We start from the raw sequence: 17,937 nt of genomic DNA, 5'->3' as shown, positions 1-17,937 counted from the left end.
GTACTGTGTTCTTGCTAATTGTAAACCTTTCCTAAAGCTTCTGTGGCAGTCTTTTGCTTTCATTGCATGACCAATGTCTTTGAGATGACAGAATCTAATAGTCTCTTAGAAGTGTTAATGGTTCAGTCAGCATTCCTGCTTTGTTGCACTGCAGGTGGTGTCACATTAGCTAGGCATAGGTCTGAACTTGTGCTGAAAGGGTCATCCTGCCCTTGGCTCTGCTGCTGGCCACTAGGTTGTGTCTTACTTCTGTTACACGCTTTCTTTGTGCCATCTGGCACGTCTAAAATGGTACACTCGACATCTGTGGGAAACCGGCTCAGAAATTGTGCGGTGTGAATGTTGACATCAGTGTGCAGAACGCTGTATATCCTCCAGCTGACAGTGTCCGTAGGTGTGGACTCCTTGCATGGCGTCTTGAAAACCTCGTTAGTACCACGTGGCCTTAGTAGTGTAGGTGGGCAGGCTCAGTTGCTAAGAGTAGAAGATCTTTGAATCAGGTTGTTAAATGTGAGAGGCAGCCCAAAGATCAGCAGTCCCAGGTTGGACAATGACACGGGCTAATAGGGATGCTGAGACACTGGAACAGGTTGTCCAGAGCAGCTGTGTATGTCCTATGACTGGAAGTGTTCAAGGTTGGGTTGGACGGGGCTTTGAGCAACCTCATCTGTTGAAAAATGTCCCTGCAAGGAGGTTGGGCTGGGTGGTCTTTAAAGGTGACTTCCAACTCAAACCGTTCCGTGGTTCTGTGATTGTATAATGAATGCTGTCTTTGTTTGAACAGAACCTTATGGGTGGCTTTATGGGCTGTAAAAACTGTTACTGTCATTGAACACTCTTTTGTTTGTTTCTGTTTTTTTTTTTTTTTTTTTTTTTTAAAGCATTAAAGGCTAAAATGCTTCTATTATAAAATGCTTATTACAGTGCGATACGCATGTATGTAAGCAAATACAAACAGTATGTAAAAGAGGTGACCATGGCCTTATGTGTAGATGCCAAAAAAAAAATAATGATGTTTTGCTTTACTGCAAAGCCTATAAGGATGTGAATTCTAATGCAGATTTGCACACACTGGATTAAATTAATTCCTGCACAGAGGAGTAGAACAGCGTATTACTTCAAGGCAATGTAAAAATACTTTTATACTTTAAAAAAAAAAAAAGAAAAAGGTAGTGTTAACTGTGCCTTCTGTACAGTGGGAATTTCTTCCCATTGTACATTGCTCTGCTATCTTCATTATTTAACATTTCTAACCTGGAACATCCAAAGCTTTTATTTATGCTTTGCTCAAGGTTATCTACAGCTGTAAAAGAAAAGGGATGACAACAGCTAATTGCCTTTGCACTTTTCTCTTTTGAAAGCAGTGTATCTAAACCCAAGTACTGCAAAGTAGGGAGGAGAGGATTTGCTTCTGATGAACTGAATTATTCCATAAATAGATTGTTCTGGAACATTTCACTTATACTTCATGTAATTTTGGGGGGTGTTTTCAATTAACATCATATTTAAATGGTAACTTTAAAAACAGCTATGTAAATACTTAGCGTTTATGATAAAAATAATGTAATTTTTTCTGGAGTTATTCCATCGGTTTTTCTGACTTGCATATATTACAAAGGTTAAAATTAATTGCAAATTTGAGGTACTTTGAGATACTGAGATACAAAGATACGTCCACTGAAGAGTTGACATTAACACTTCTGAACTTCATTCTTTAAGAGTCACCTTATTTATAGCAAGATAAATGCACTTTCAGCTCTAATTGCACAGAGCAGCAAAAACATTCTTTGGATAGCCTAAGTATTCTAAAATATACCTGATCTGGGAAACCTCAGAGGATCTATTTATTCAAGAAGTTATGAAAATTTAAGGGATGTATACTTACAGCCTGGATTTCAGAATATACAACTCCTGCTTGCACATTTTAGGAGCTATCTTAATTTCTTTTAATGAAATAGAAGGTTTTAAACATCATAAGCTGTATTTTCAAAGAGTTTATAGGACAGATATCATGCCATGCCATGAAGTATATTCAAGAAGACAATCCAAACAGATTAATGCTTTTATGTAACTGAAAAAGAGAAAAATGCAAATAGTGATGGAGCTGAAAAGTGAGTTAAGGTTTTCTGTGGTCTGTCAGCTTGAACTACACATCAGAGTCCAAACTGTTCGTGGCTTCAGAGTGTGTGTGTGTGTGTGGTGGTGGTGGTGTGTTCAGCAACTCTTTTTTTTTTTAATTACCTTTAGGATATTTTTTATGCAGTACATACTCTTCCCCTCACTCTTTTGCTGTTTCACTGTTCTTTAAAAATATTTTTAAACTGGAAATGTAACCCATTTCCTAAGATATACTTACAAAGTGCATCTTTACTGTAAGGTGCCTGGCTGTAAGCTAACAATCTCTTAGGATATAATCCTTTTCTAGGAGTTACATACAACTTGCTGTTCCTAAGGCTTTTCATTAAGCAGTCAAATGGGTTCTGTTGCTCCATAGGTTTCCTTGGTGAAGCATGTGTGGGGGAACCCATGTCAAACTGCTACTAGATCTTACATTGTGCAACCTTTGCAAGTATTCATTGCATCTTAACTCTTCAGATACAATTACTTATTCGCTATTGATTTCTCTTTGAGGGATGATTTACTTCGTCACTACTTAGCCACCTTCATGAGATGTTGAGACAGCAGGCTCTTTCCAAATCACCTTGTGGCACACAGCTGGTTGCCTGGTGCAACGTTGTAGTCAGGGGTCTGCAGAAGGAATGGGCTGGAGAAAAGGGAGAAAGGCAAACACTGGCATGTTTTTGAGTCTGAGCTTAAGGCAGCAGCTATTGGTATCTGCGAAGAGGAGGGTTGTACTTTTGTAGTTTTGGCTTGCTTGTGTTCATTGGGCTGCTCTGCGGGATATACTAGGGGTGTAGGGAGCGAAAAGCTTTTTTTTTTTTTTCTTTCACTCTTTTTGCCCAGAGGTTTGTGTTGTTTTGCCCCACTACAAAAATCACAAATCAAGAACCACTGTGACATTGCCACTCGTGAGAAGGGTCACCTTCTCATATCAGCTTACCCTTTACTTACAATATGCATCTTAGCCCAACCTTGCATCTACATGTGACTTGCAATAAAACCTTGACAAATGCAAAAGTTAACGAAAGGAGCACTTTGCTTTTACTCTAGATGTTTCAGCATGATCTCTGAGTAACTTAAGAAGAATTGAAATGTATCTGGCCCCTCTGGCGCTGCTTAAATACACGGAGGTTAAAAGTAGCCTTTGCCTTCTTTCCTTCCACCTATTTTCACTATGCAGAAGACTGGCCTATTGTGAAGGTCAAATGAATTCTACAAATAACACTGTCTAGAGTGCTCGTTTGGGAACATGGAGCCACAAACTTTTTGTTTCATGGTGGGCAACTCAGCTGAAACCTGTGTCTTAAGAGTGCTTAGACTTTCCTCTGCTTAGCATTACAAAGACAAAGAATGTTGCAGGGTCCTGGCTCAGTGTGTGAAGCTGTGAAGAGAGATTAAGCTGACAGGAGTCTGGACTTGCTAAGTCTTGCAGGGAAGCAGGAGAGTACTAGCTAAGGTAAACTGTTTAGTGGTGACCTGCCTAGATGTCTTCCAAACAAACTGAAAGTGCTGGGTGGACCGAGCTGCAAAGTATTGTGGAAGTGCGAGTTCTGATTTTCCAAAGCAGCTGGTTTTAAGTGTGGAAATGAGCGACCTAAATAATTCAGTAGAAATGTCACCGTAAGGGCTGTTGAAGAACATAAAAATTAGATGACTGGCATCAGGGATTCCCACAGGTGAGGCAGGCACCTGTATTCCTTGTGGTGTCAATAGGGAGAATTTGGGGTTTAGGCTTACGGTGTACATCAGTCAGTGTGGCAAGGTGGGGAATTATTAAACTTCAGGTAATACTGAAGAAATGAATGTTTCCAGACCCCTGCCTCACATGAGTGCAGGCTCTGACAGAGGTGCTGGGGGTAAAAAAGGGGAAAGAAAGTTAAGCAATGCTGTGAGGTGCTTCTTAGTGTTCTAGTCTTTGGATGTATCTGCTGAGATGTTCCCTCTGTAGGGAAAAAGGTGCAGCTGAAGGCTGAGGAGGATCATTATGAGGGTTGAATGCATAGGTTAAGTTACACTCTGGAACTAAAGGTGATAAAATCCTCAGAGCTATAAGAAGATGTAATTAGATCCAAAGTACAGCTAGCACATTTTACCCCCTCCCCTGTGCTGCCAAACCCTTACGTAGGGAATGGCCCCTGGTGCCAGTAGCCAGAATGTCACAGTTCAGAGCTGGTGAGCCTTTCCGAGGCCGCTGGGATTTCCCGGATGCTTTTGAGGGTCACTGAACATGATTTTACTTTAAGATGAGAAAGTCCTGTATAACAACCAATTTTACGAGTCCAAAGTTCAGCTGGGAGCCGAGCACACAAAGCAACACAGATACGGAATTCTTCATTGATACTGTATTAGCATTGCATGAGGAGAGATTAGGATCAGCCCTTCTTTGCTTAAATGATTTGCCTGGTACAGCCAACTGGCACTAGCTCCCTGCTTCCAGCCAGGAGGTGGACCAAACAAGACACTTGTGTTATGAAGCCTGCAATTAATGCACACGCTGGGGGAAAGCCACCGTTTGTTTTAGAAAAACAGTTCTTTGTCACCGCCGCCGAAACTGAACCTGATGACTTCAGATGGTCTGGTATCTCTGAAGTAAACCTTAATCAGATCTTAATTTGGTTCAAGCCGGCAGTGTAAGTCAGTTGGGTATGGGGTGATTCCAATTACACTTCCATATGTCTTCCTTTAGAATATATGGCAGTCATGCAGTGAAAAACTTCTCATTTCTTTACATCCCACCCATCCCCCCCAAAAAAAAAAACAAAAAAAGACAAAAAGTATTACAGCTCCTTCTCCCTCTTCACTGACCTCAATGTTTTGCCTACAATGCTCCTTCCTTACATTCTCACTAGATGCTAATACTTCAGGTTGTGAAAAAGAGAACATGAGGAGCTCATTAACTGTGGTGTGTTGATACTTAACTATTGTAGGCGCAAACTTCTTAGAAAGGCAGGTAGTGGGAGACTGCTCTGTTCTTGGATGTCCCGTGTGAGCCTGCTAAATTGCAAAAGCAAGAAAAAGCAGAAAAGTTGGGGTTACCACTGGCTTACAGCATGTTGCTGGCCTGGACATCTTTAAAAAGGGAAATTGTTCAGCCTTACGGACACCTTTGGGGGATGCCTTTTTAGCCACAGTTTATAGAACCCGTTCAGATACTGGTGCCCTTGTAGAGCCAAGGGCTCCTGTAGCCTAGGTTAGGGCTAACTAGGCTAGTTTTATATATACATATATGTAGGTTAGATATAGGACTAACCAGGCTAGATTTATATATACCTATATATATGCTAGATATACACTAGGTAGAAAAGAGGCATTTGTGGAGTTTTCCCTTGTCCTCACCCCCCTCCCCCCCACCTTTATAGCCAGCTGAAGCTTAATTAATCAAAAGTAAAATATAATTTAAAATATGCAAAATAACTAAAGAGCATGATGGAGATGAAAAATAATTTGTATTGGAATGACAAGATATTCCAAGGGTATAAATGTTGTTAATCTATTGTTTTCAGTTACTTCGTGGTAAACATTTTTGGTGTGGTTTTTTTTTTTTTTTTTTCTTCCCCCAGCTGTCACAATAATTTATCTGTAAGCATTTGCTGATTACCTCAAACTGATCAAGTGCTTTTAACGGCAGTACTTTTTTTGTCCATCTGAACTGTGTGAAGTACCAGTCAGTCTATCTGAAGACAGATCCTTGCCTGGTCTAAATGACTGTATATTTTAAAACTTAAGGATACTGTATTGATATTCCCACAGTTAAAGTTATTGGCTCCATTGAATTAAAATATAATTTTTTCTATTCACTTTAATGAAGCTGGTGATGATGATGGCAATGAAAAAGAAATTTATTTATTTCTCAAATAAATCCTCTGACATAACTTTTAAATCCATATTTTCAGAGAATCCTCCCTCCCTCCCTATTATTTTCCCCCAGAGCTTACTGGACACAGTGGAAAGGTGTGAGGAGCTTCTTGTTGGTAGAAAACGTTGCAGCAGTGTCTAGTGCACGAAGCCTTGCAGCATCTTCTCATTCTTCGCTGTACTAACCTGTTTCAGGATTCTGTCTTGTATTAAGCTTTCCTTTTGTTTCAGTCCTATGGTAATTCTTTGGCAGTGAGTGATGCGCTTTTTATTAGAACCTGAACATACCTATGTGTGTTCCATCATGGCTTTGCCCTGGGTTACAGCAGTGTAACTGTAGCATTCGTTTCAAAAACATACCAGAGCAACTGGCTTCTCTCAGGAATAGCAGTACTAAGGGGAATTGGATTATAGTTACCAAATAAAATTAAACAAGTAATAATAAGAGTACATCAGAGTAAATAAATAACTTGTATTGGTGGTGTACGTTGCTCTCAGGTGGGTGACACTTTCCTGGCTTTTAGGAGATAACACACTGCAATATCATCCCGCCTCTTTAATGTGATCAGAAATATTAGACTATATCTAGGTAGGAGAGCAGTTCCTCACAGGGAAAATGTCAAGGAGACACCTTTACTCTGTAGGCTAATTTTAGGGAATTAGAAACAGTAAATACATCACATTTCAAAACTTACCTCAATTTGAGGAGGATAAAGAAGGCAGATGGGAAACTGGAGTTTTATTCCAGTGTGTGTTCGGTTTCTGTTTGATGACAATTTCAATTATTTTTATTTGTTGTGCTTTGTGGCAGAGGGAGGGTTGGACAGTGGGTACATCTTCACAGGGTATTGCTGTGCTTGTAGGACAAATACCATAGCTCTGTGATGACAGCTGTTGACAAACTATTCCACACCTGTTAATTAGAAGTATTACAAATAGAGAGGAATTTGGGTGTTTGCTGTCACAAGGACGATACAGATGTTTTGGTCTGTGCAAACCTCTGCGGTTGGCCTCAGATCATAGAACGGTTTGGGTTGGAAGGGACCTTGAAGATGATCTAGTTTCAACTCCCCAGATCATCAAGGAGGTGGTTGTTCCTGAGCCTGTTCTGCCGTCCTGAGGCCACTCAGATGCCCCATTCAGTTGCTGGTTGTGGACTTTGGTTGCTCCATCGGCCGGTGCAGCAGCACCATTGCCCACCTTTTGGTTCAAAGTGTCTGTCCCTCTGGCTCCGAAGGAACCAGTAGGGAAAAGCATCATATGGCATGATATTGGCATGGTATCAGCATGATATTGTCTACCCACACTGGCTAATTAAGCAGTTTTTAATTTTCTGCCTTGGATTCAATCCTCAAAGGCAGTTTAAAACCGTGCACAAATTAGCCTTATGTGGGAAACTGTGTATGTGTCTTATGGGTATTTAAATATGGTTTAGGAAACCTAACTTGTTTTCTAATTGCTTATAAATAGCATTCTTCTTCAACAAATCAGCTAGGCAATATTTCCTTTAAATTACTTAAATTTTGGAAAACCCAAGACGTTCTGGAGCATTAAACCAATGTTACCTGTTCTGCCTACAGCAAAAGAAGTCAAATGGAGTCTTTAAAGTTCTGAAAGTATCTGATAGTATCTGCATTGTAAGCCTGGTAGGTTCACAATTAGCAGGTTGCAGCGTGTTACATACAAGGCTGGCTTTGAGTAGTGCTTTAGTGACCCCATAGCAAATGTAGCTTAAGCTGTACTGCAGAATGATGCCTTTTTTTTTGCGACAGCTAGCACAAAACCTAAAAGCCTAGGAAGGGAGAAGAGATGACAGAAAACTGGGCAAAAAACTATTAAAAAGATGGTTCTTTGGAGGACAGTAATTGTTCTTTATAATATATAGGCGCATCTACTTAAAAGGGAATCAAAGGGACTTTGAGAAGTCATCTGGCTCATCTGCCTGTTAGGGTCCATTTTATCTGATGTCTTGTGTGGCAGATGTGTGGGTTTTTCCCTTTTGCATCACTTTCTCCTTAGTAATTCTGATGATGAGTCTACAAACACAGGCAAATCAATTCCAATGCCTCACTCTCTGTATCATGGCACTTGCTAATAAGGATATTGTCTGAAATCTTATTTGCTGACATTATTGCATTTGCATCCATGAAGAGTATAGACATACTGTTTCGCTCTTTGCAATAGCATTTGAAAGCTATTAACATCACTCCTCTGGTCTTTGCTTCTTTATATGAAAGATCCTTGGTTTCTGCAGTCTTGCCACACTGAGTTATAGTTTCTGTGTATATAAATGTTATTATTTTTCTTTCTTGCCTCCTCTCTAGAAATTTTCATGGCTTTCCTGAAGTGTGGTGCTCAGAATTGGCTCATCAGCTGCTGCTTCCCCTTCTGTATTTGTGCAGCCATGTTTTCAAGTCCAAAAATAGAACCTTCATTTGTCCTTCATGGCCTCAGCGTACGATCAACAAAGTGTGGTGGGCATAGACCTGATGGGGTTTGGTGTTTGAGATTTGCATATAAGTTGGGTTAGCTTCTGCTTTTGGAACTTTTTTAAATTTCCAGGTGCTTGGGAATCTCTTGTCCTACTGTGGGATGCGTTGGGCAGCCGTGTTACTGTGATGACCATTGTGGGAGACATCAGTGCACACAGAAACAATATAAAATTTGGGGTGTGTGTATGGAAGCTGACTTAAAAAAAAGCTGTCGGTGAAGTACAGAGCCTAAGGCTTCCTTTAGGAGGAATAAGTATTACTCGAGGCAGTTGATTAAAAATAAGAGCTATACATTTGAGATGGCAGACAGCTTTACCTGTTTAAATACCATCTGATCCAAACTGCAAATTATTCAACCTCAATACAATTTCCATCTTTTAACTTTAATTACAAACGGGTAGGGTGTGTTCCCTGATGCATTTGCCTTGCTGGTGTGTAGGGTCCATTATCATGCTTGCTTCTAAGGTCTGGTAACTTCAACAGGCTTTTGGACCTGAATGCAGGAAGCCAATTAAGCGTTTGCCTAACTTCTACAGTGTTAGTTTAAAGCTGTCCTCTCTTAATCAGTGTCTTAATTACTAAAATGGTGTGAGCTCATACCTGTATGAGAGCTTAGTCCTGCCTGTTGATCAGTAAGTATATTCTTTTTATGCATGCATGCAGCTGGAGTTAACTGGAAGATGTTAGCCCACGTGGTACTCAAAATGGTCCGGGCTTTGGAGAACAAACATGCCTTCGTTCAGTAACAAGGTGTAAGCTTAATGCACAGATTCTGTGGATGAGCCTGTCCCCTCTGGCTGGCTGGTCACTGTGGTGGTTGTTCCCTTTGACTGGTTGGCAGAGAGACGAGCTGGTGCTCTTTGGCATTGAAGGTTTCATCTCAGACCCCGACAGGTCAGATGCTGTTTCAGCCTTCTGCTGAATGGAAACCTGTCTCCTGTTTTCCTCCTTCATGTATTAGCATCAACACTCCACTTCTTACCATGTCATGTGCACGCACAACTTGTGCTTTTGCCTCGTGAGGGTGAAAATCCGTATGGATTCAACAGCAGGAACAAGGGACCAACTTTTGTTAGGGTTTCAGTGCTCTGTTCTGAAAGGGAGGTTGGACAAGTGTTTGCATTCAAATTGTGTTATAACTTCTGGTAGATATTTGTTTCCTCCAGGTTATTAACCAGCAGATTAGTTCTGTCTCATGAGCATTTTTGGCTCATCTGTTATGTGAAAAGAGAACACAAAACTGTTTTCTCCAGCTTTCACCAAACCACATCACTTGTTTCTCCTTTAATTCAGGTTTGCTTAATTTTGCAGTGCACTAATTGCATGAGTATGTAGCATCTTCACACAAGGGAGGAAGAGCCACCTCGCCACAATCTTCAGTGCTAGATTCTGGATCAAGTATGGGGGATCGAGCAAGTGTAGATGTTAGGGCAGGGAGGATGAGGGGGCATGTGACTAATGGAGAAAGGGTGAAGCAGAAGGCATCAGTGCTTCATACATCATGTAGATTATCCCTATGCAGTCTGACCGGTGGCTGTGTTTAGTCAGGACACTCAAAAATCAGACAGTGGGATGCAGCAGTTAGGGTACATTTTTGTGCTTCTTTTTCCATGTTTAGTATTTAGTTTTGCACTACAGTCACAGAGCATGTTTTCAGGATAAGATAAAAAGAGGATCTTTTTAAGTACCCCATCCATTGATCCATTGAGGAGTCGCGATAGATGGTGCGCACCTCTTTTGGAAGTCTAGTCGTAAGTAAGAGCTGTAATGTTTAAGATGCTTGCAAAAACTCGAGTCCTTGTGCCTTTAGAGCAGAATGAGGTTATGGCAGAGAGTTGGTTGCCTGAGCAGACGTGCCTGGTGCCTGTTGGGATACCCCATGTCTCTCACCTGGCTCAGAGGCTGCTGTGGAGGAGCACGCATCTCCCAGAGGGGGTGTCTCTGATGTGCCAGCCTATACAGACATCTGGGATGCCCTTGGGCATCTGAAATGATACTACTTACCACATTCTATTATTATTATTTTATTTCCTCTCACTGCTGTGGTGCAGACTGTAGTCCTGACACCAAGCCCTGTAGATACAAGGGCCATACATCTATAGGAAGCAAAAGCACGCAGCTCTGTCAATCAACGCCACCTTTATCAGCCACACCTTTCCAGTTACATTAGCCTCCTCCACCCTGAAACAGGTAAGTTGGGTGACAGCATTCCCAGGCACCGGTTTGGAAGGAATATCGAGGTGTGGCTTCCCAGCTGGTGGAAGGCAGCTTGCCTGTAGGCTGGTACTGGCAGGGCACAGCAGCCCGGCGCTGGCACGGCGGCCCCACTGATCCTGCAGGCGGTTGGGAAGCAGCTGGCACAACAACAACAACAACAAAAAAAACTTTTCGGCTGGATCAGCAAGCTTGTCTTGCTGACTGTGTGGCTGCAAGGTTGTTAGTACTGGCACAGAGGGAGCAGGGAGTGTGTGTGTGTGTGCTGGGGGGGCGTCGGGAGCAGGGGGGCTCACGGAACCCTGGGCTGGGTGACAGCACGAGGTGGTTTAAGCTTTATTGCCAAGGGGCATGGGTTGCAGTCAGAAATACATCCAGCTGACATGAATTGCTGCTTTGGTTATTTCTCAAGGTTAGACACAGGGTTTTCTCTGTGCCGTTACTCTGCCTGAAAAGCGGGATCGCACTGTTCTACAGCAAGTAGGTACAACTGGTTGTATGTGTTTGAACCCACAACTTGCAGTATTCTTATCAGAACGTAAAATGGAGAGGGAAAAGGCGTGTGGTTATTTTTTGGCCTGTGATTATTTTCATTTGGATTCAAAAAACTAGAATAAATGACCACATTAAAGTGTTGGGGAGGATGATAGAGTTTGGGGAGCTTAAATCAGGACTTCACCCTCCACATCACAGAGCCTAGTCACAGAAAAATAACATTGGCTATGGTATTATAATTTCCTTTAGGCACAGGAATTTTATGTTTATTCCCTACATAATAAGCCAGCTTTACCAGAAAGTATGGCTAATGCCTTTTTGTCCTTCCTGCTTTCCCACCAGCCTTTTCTGCAGTTTTTAGAGGTGATTGTTTCTTGTGGGGGGGGGGATGTGAGTCTGATTCTCTGCAGTTCATGTGGCTACTGAAACCCTGAGCGTATGGTCATAAATGGGGAAGATCTTGTTGCAAAGCTGGTTATGAGAAAGAGAAGCAGCATGGCCCAATGGCTAAATTGTTGGATGACTGGTAGTAGTTAATGCTGTTCACCTTGCACTCAGTGGTGTTGGTAGGGTGTATGTGAAACACACGTGACGAAGCAGGACAGTCAGGGAGCTGCCGAGTGGCTCCCTAGCTTTGCCTGGCTCTGTGTGCGTGGCAGCAGGCAGCATGGTCACCTACCCAGGTGTGCGTCTGGGAGCCCCAGAGACGCCGGTGTACAGAGACGTAAGCGATGGCGCAGCCCAAAATCAAATGGCAGGCTTTGTAGGTGTGGGAACAGGAGTTTTCTGGATGGCTCACGTTGATTCAAGTGGCATGTATCTCCCTGTCGCCTATTTCTAAAGTGTCTTCATATCTCATCTCTGGTTTCTGTTAGATGCTTTGCCGTGGATTTGGCAAGCAGCGTGAAACAAATAAATTATTTTCTTCCAAGGAGGGCGGAGAACAGGCATAGAGAGGACCTCGATAAAACCGTGGTGTCTTGGTGAGTTCTTTGTCTTCTGCCCAGTTGTGCTGTAAATCCACTCGGTAGCTTGCATTTTCAAGTCTGTTTCTATTAATTCAAATGTGCCTCTCTTGCTTCCTTTCCTGTTCAAGTCTGCAGTGCCATTGTGTTGTACATTTGCTTAAACCATACAGTTTAATGATTTAATTCTCACTCCTTTTTTTCTTTTTAGATAAGCTTAAGAGTCCTCCCCTTCGGTCTTACAACAAATATGTAGATATGGAATTATGCACTTGCTCTGATGTCTTTTATGTCTTTCATGTTGTAAAGCAAGTTTGATTTTGGGGGTGAGACGGAAGAAAAAAAATTCTAATGTGCCCTGTGGTTTTAATGAGCAGAGTTTTGGAAATTGGTATTCCTTTGTCTTTGTGCTAATTAGGAGCTTCTTGGGGTCCCCTAAGAAAACCATTTTTTGCCAGGTTAGCAGATTTTCAGACAGGTGAGCTACTTTTAGCTTTGTCTTTGCTAGGTGCATTTTTGGTAGTGCTTTTCCTAATAGCTTTTGTGTTTCTGTTTGATGCTCTGACATTATCCGTGTTCTTATGCTGCCCAAATCACTTTTCTGATCCGTGTAGAGTTTCTTTACAGTATTGTGCTGGAGAAAAATTACGGAAGCTGAAATAATCACTCAAAGCAAAAGCTGTTGTTCTGAAACTAAGTAAGGGAAGAGAGGAAGCGCAGTCTTGTTTTGCTAAGCCAAATTCTTTACTGAGCCTCCTTTCAAAATACAAGCATAAAAACCCCCATGGGGCTGTGCTTATTCTTGACCTATTGAGGACCATCATGCTACACAAATTGTAGTAGCTGGCCCTAAGGGTTCAGATTTGAAACCTTTTTTTTTTTTTTTTTTTTTTTTTTCTCCTCTCCACACAGTGGGAATGAAAGATTTCAGGAGAAGTGTTGATCAAAACTCTTTATTCAAAGTTGATTTTTCACAGGAAGAGAATTCAGCATCTTTAGGGTGAAAGCACCTGAAGGTTCTAGTTTAATTGATGTGTATTTTTTAGGGCTTTCCCATTACTGAGACAAAAAGGTGTTTCATGTTAGCTGTGTCAAATGACTTCTTGGCTTTTCAGAGTTTAATAATTTTACATTGAAATTATCTTAAAACCAATTTTTGCTCACTTCACCACCTTCTTCAAAAGGAAAATAAGGAAGAATTCAGAATCTAATAGTTCAGCTGATGTTAAGTGGAAACATAGGCCAATGGTCAGGATGTATTTTTTCCTCCAGTTTGGGCATGAGGCTTTCAATATGTCTAGTTCTCGTGGTGTCAGAAAATATTTTCCACCTAGCCTTATTTGAGATTCCAGTCCTCTTAATCCCATATTACATATAACTTCTTTAAAAAGTCTACTGTTTAGTCAAGACATAGGAAGAAGTCTAGAAAGAGCCATCTGCATGGGTGCATAGAGTTGTTTGTACCTGTGGTCTAAGTCACTTCTAAATTAATGTGTGAGTTGTGTGTGTGATCACTCAGCGGGAACCAGAGCAACCCTATGGATCAGAGCATTTTCCTTGGGGAGATCTTATTTGGTCTAACCAACTACAGCGGGCCTTAGCACGTGGAACAGGTGGCATGCGGTTGCTGAGCCAACTGAATGGTTTATGGAGTTGTATATACAAGTTTAAACTACTTGTAATAGTTCTAGCACCAACACAAAGCTGTGTTAATGCTAGGAGAACCGTTACAAGGAGTTTGCCCAACCTTTCAGCTGATCGACCGCCCTTGCTGCTTCAGCAAGATCCATATAAATGCTTGAAACCACACTGAAATGGTAGGATTAGTAAAAACAGCATAAACTGTAATGCACAACACGTTCTCTGACTGCTCTGCAATAAGAAAAAAAACCCACCCCAAACCATGAACGAGCAAGCTTTCTGATCACTCGTTCCTCCTTTTCACAATGTTTTGCATTTAATGGTCACACACGGAGATGTTAGCCAGTAGCTAACGCTGTAGTCATGTCAAAAGGGAAGCTCCATTGGCCACTTCACTTAGATGAGTCACTGCTCTCCATCAAGTCAAGCACTGGGATGAAAGGGAGCCTTGATGTCTTACGTAGTAACACGAGGTCATCAAAGATTACTAGAGGTGTCATCTGTCTGCTCTAGATTCAAGGAAGTGCTGCCTAAGTTGGAGCTGGGGAAGAGGCTTTGAATAAACTTGGAAGAGCAGTGGAGCTTGCCATCTCACACTGAAATTTATAGCTAGATGTTGGCTAACACTTTCCGAGATACCTCCCTGACCTTTCTGAGAATAGCTTGCTGAAAGAGCCAAAGAGAAGAATCTTCAGATTTCCTTTTACTGATTGTCTACTTCTACTGAGCCTGAAAGCGTGAGTAATGGAAAAATATTTTAACCTTAACTGTGGTGACACAGTGTGAATGGCTTATGGCCAATCACTAAAAAAACCAAAGTCACTTTAAGTTAATAAAGAGCCTCTGGGTGCTGTTTGTCTTTTACTTGTGTTTATATAAAGAGGGTCCCCAGTTACTAGCAGTCAAATAGAAATCCCTGAGCCAGGAACTCCCAAAGTTGGAATCTTTCCCCTCTTTGATGCTGCAAAATGATAAATGCAACTGAGGTTCCAAGGCTAAAAAAAAATGATCCTAAAGTTGCCTACAGGAGGGGAGCTCTGGCACTTTTCTGTGGGTTTCTGAGCAGAAGAGGTTGGCGTTTGCCTCTGTAAGCTTCCTCCCTTCCTCTTCTTCTTCTTCCATCACAGGGGAAGGTATTTGCCATTCCTAAGAAATGTATGGACTCATTCCACTCCACGGTGCACCTATATGATGAGTGTGATTCCTTGTCACTTTTCTTTCTGGATATTAAAACTGGATCTGCCCACCTGACTCAGAAGGCTGAACTTTCAAATCCAAGTTGGTTCATCTGTTTCTCGCGCATCACTCCCATGTCCCATGTCCTATATTTGACTGACAGCTCAACTCTGAGACTCTTCAGCTCCACAGTTTCAGTCATTGTCAAAACTACTCAACGAAGGTCTCAACTTCCAGATGGTGAGGAGTTACTCTAACTCCCATCACCAGCTTTGCCTCTGATGTACTAGTCCAGTGGCACGCTACTGAATCTCCCCTCGTTCTGTGAAGGGAGTCTGAAGAAAACAGCTTGTGTGTGGTTTTAATTACATGTTTGTTCAGCCCTCTGAGGATGTCAGGAGCTGTGAACAGTAGATGCCAGGTGATTGCCAGGAAGAAAGCTGCTGACTGTGGTGCATCGTAGACAGAGTCCTTCTGTGTAACTGCCACTGCCTTGCCATGCGCATGCCGATGATATCTGATTTTGATTATAGTCTCTCCTCTGATGATAGTGCTGTCTCGGGTTCTCCTGGAGACAAAGTCTTGGTCAAGTGAAAACATAAGCAATGGTGTAGTCAAGGGCAAAGTTAGTCTCCCCCAGATTCCAGTCCATTGACTCTTCTTTCTTCCCTCATTTGGAGTGAACCAAAAGGCTAACAGTCCTCCTTTAAACGAGCATAACTTGCTGTATTATGTTAGTCTAGACAAAGCAAATCAAATTAATTAGCAGAAAGACTGTAAATGTGCTGTGTAGGAGGACCTGTCATTAGAGTACCTCATCCAGGCTCCTGTGGCTTGGTGTGTGTTCAGAATGATAGCTCTGGTCTTCCTCTCAGCAGAAGAGAAATAGAATAATACGGGGTTGCAATTAGAGGCAGAACTATAATTCAGTCCTGGGCAAGGAGAGGGGGAGGTGAGTAGGAAGACGGCTGCTCTGCAAAGCCTAAGTCATAAAACATAAAATCCCTATTTATGCATGGCAACAGATCCTTCTATGATTGAATTACAGCCTTCATATTCAATAATGGGCCAAGTCTGTAAACCAGAATACCGACAGAACAAATATTTACATTCTTCAGGCAATGACGGGAGGAGAATCACTGAGCAGAGCATGAATCAAAGCCACAAGAACATAGATGTGGGACAGCCACGTGTTGCCATCAGTGTGAAGTGGGAGGGCTGGGGTAAGTTTCCAGTATTTGGATGTGAAATTTCCTGTGGTACAGGTCATCCTGCTGCATTTCACTGAGAATTCATCTTTTGGTGAAGTGACACACGCTGCTGATAACAGTGAGTAAACTGGAGTTTATCCATTCGTTCTGTGCGCTATACATTTCCCAGTATAGCTAGAAAGTGCTACTGAAATGTTTAGGTATTTAGCATTTTATGTTGCTATTGCATACCTAATCACAAATTTTTTTTGTATTCCTGACATTACAGCACCCGGTAAGTTCTGTACCTTTGATAGTTGTTGAGCATCAGCTGCTGTGATTTATTTTAGTCCATCTGACAGCTGTGGCAGTCATAAACATTACTGGAACCTAACAATTTGGAAATACCAATAGACGTATAGTGAAATAAATTAAAATTCCTATGGTTATCTCACAAAACAGCTTGAAAACAAGGATCAGAGTAGTTCCAAACTGATGAACTTCCATCCAGACTTCCATTGATGCAGTACTAGGGTGGCCAAGAAGCCATATAGCTCTGAAGGTTTAGAACTCCAAATGTCACCTTTGTCTACAAACTTGTGTCATGGTTTAATCCCTTCAATCCTGGCCAGCAGCTAAGTACCACACAGCCGCTCATTCCCCCCTCAACCCAACACCCGGTCCTGGTGGGATGGAGAGGAGAACCGGAAAAAAGGTAAAACCCATGGGTTGAGATAAGAACAGTTTATTATTTGAAATAAACTATAATAATGATGATATAAGGGAAAGGGAGACAACAAAGAGAGAGAGAGAAATAAAACACAAACCCAAGAAAAGTCAAGTGATTGGCATCCCCTGGCCAGCTGCCCCCAGTTTATATACTGGGCATGACGCTCTGTGGTGTGGAATATCCCTTTGGCTAGTTGGGGTCAGCTGTCCTGGCCCTGCTGCCTCCCGGCTCCCTGTGCGCCTGCTCACTGGCAGAGCCTGGGAAACTGGAAAGTCCTTGACTTGGGGTAAGCACGGCTTGGCAACAGCTAAACCATCAGTGTGTTACCAATATTACTCATACTAAATCCAAACACACAGCCCTGTACCAGCTACAAGGAGGAAAATTAACTCCATCCCAGCTGAAACCAGGACAGCTTGCAGATGCGCATGTACAGCCAGCCCTCAGAGCATGTGGTTGCCGTGCTTCTCAGCCCTCACAGGTTTAAACTGCATTTCGGTTGCATACCTGAATTTTCTCATGTGGGACCTGGAGTGAACAGGCTTCCTTTCAGAACAAAGCCCACAGCCAAGTTAAACTTTGCAACAAAGGTAATTACATGGGGATTCTGATGGACCATTAGTTAATCCACAAACAATAATTGCAGAAGGAAGCCGAGTAGAAGCCTGGTGTTCTTAGGGAAAGAAGAAAACATCTTGTAACTCTCCAAGTAAGTTTGAGAACAGAAAGGGATGCAAAATATTACAGGATCAGCCCAAGGGCAATACTGTGCGTGGTGTGTGGCAGTGACTTGGTACTGCCTGGCTTCCATCTATTGCTGGCACAGATAAGTTTTACAACTGTTGGGCCATCTTAGACCCTGAGCAAGAAAATATATTAAAAGCTTTGAGGTGACCCACTGTTGTTTCAAGGTGTCTTGTATTACAGGTGAACATTAGAGCTCATGAACTTTGGTTTTCTATGGATGTGTTGGGTGCGCCAGTCCACCGCAGTAACCCTAAACACCCTCTTTACCACTCTCACCTCCTGTGGTAGCAAACTGCCGTATCCATCGCTTG

At 42.2% G+C, this 17,937-nt stretch overlaps 1 protein-coding gene across 3 annotated transcripts in view; it reads left to right on the top strand.

Moving 5' to 3' along the window:
• GREM2 (gremlin 2, DAN family BMP antagonist) overlaps positions 1-17,937 on the top strand; it is a 54,253-nt gene that overhangs the window by 23,264 nt on the left and 13,052 nt on the right. Inside the window, exon 2 of one of the 3 annotated variants that reach the window (XM_080389776.1) lies at positions 14,297-16,182. The exons of the other annotated variants lie outside the window; for them this stretch is intronic. The gene's annotated coding sequence lies outside the window, so the exon portion shown is untranslated. The remainder of the gene's footprint in view (positions 1-14,296; positions 16,183-17,937) is intronic. 3 annotated transcript variants of the gene reach the window in all.

Source organism: Falco punctatus (genome assembly GCF_963210335.1).
Source record: "Falco punctatus genome assembly, chromosome: 5".
Taxonomy (NCBI): Eukaryota; Metazoa; Chordata; class Aves; order Falconiformes; family Falconidae; genus Falco; species Falco punctatus.
The sequence above is the reverse complement of the archived record's forward strand: the minus strand, read 5'-3'. Positions and strand labels throughout refer to the sequence as shown.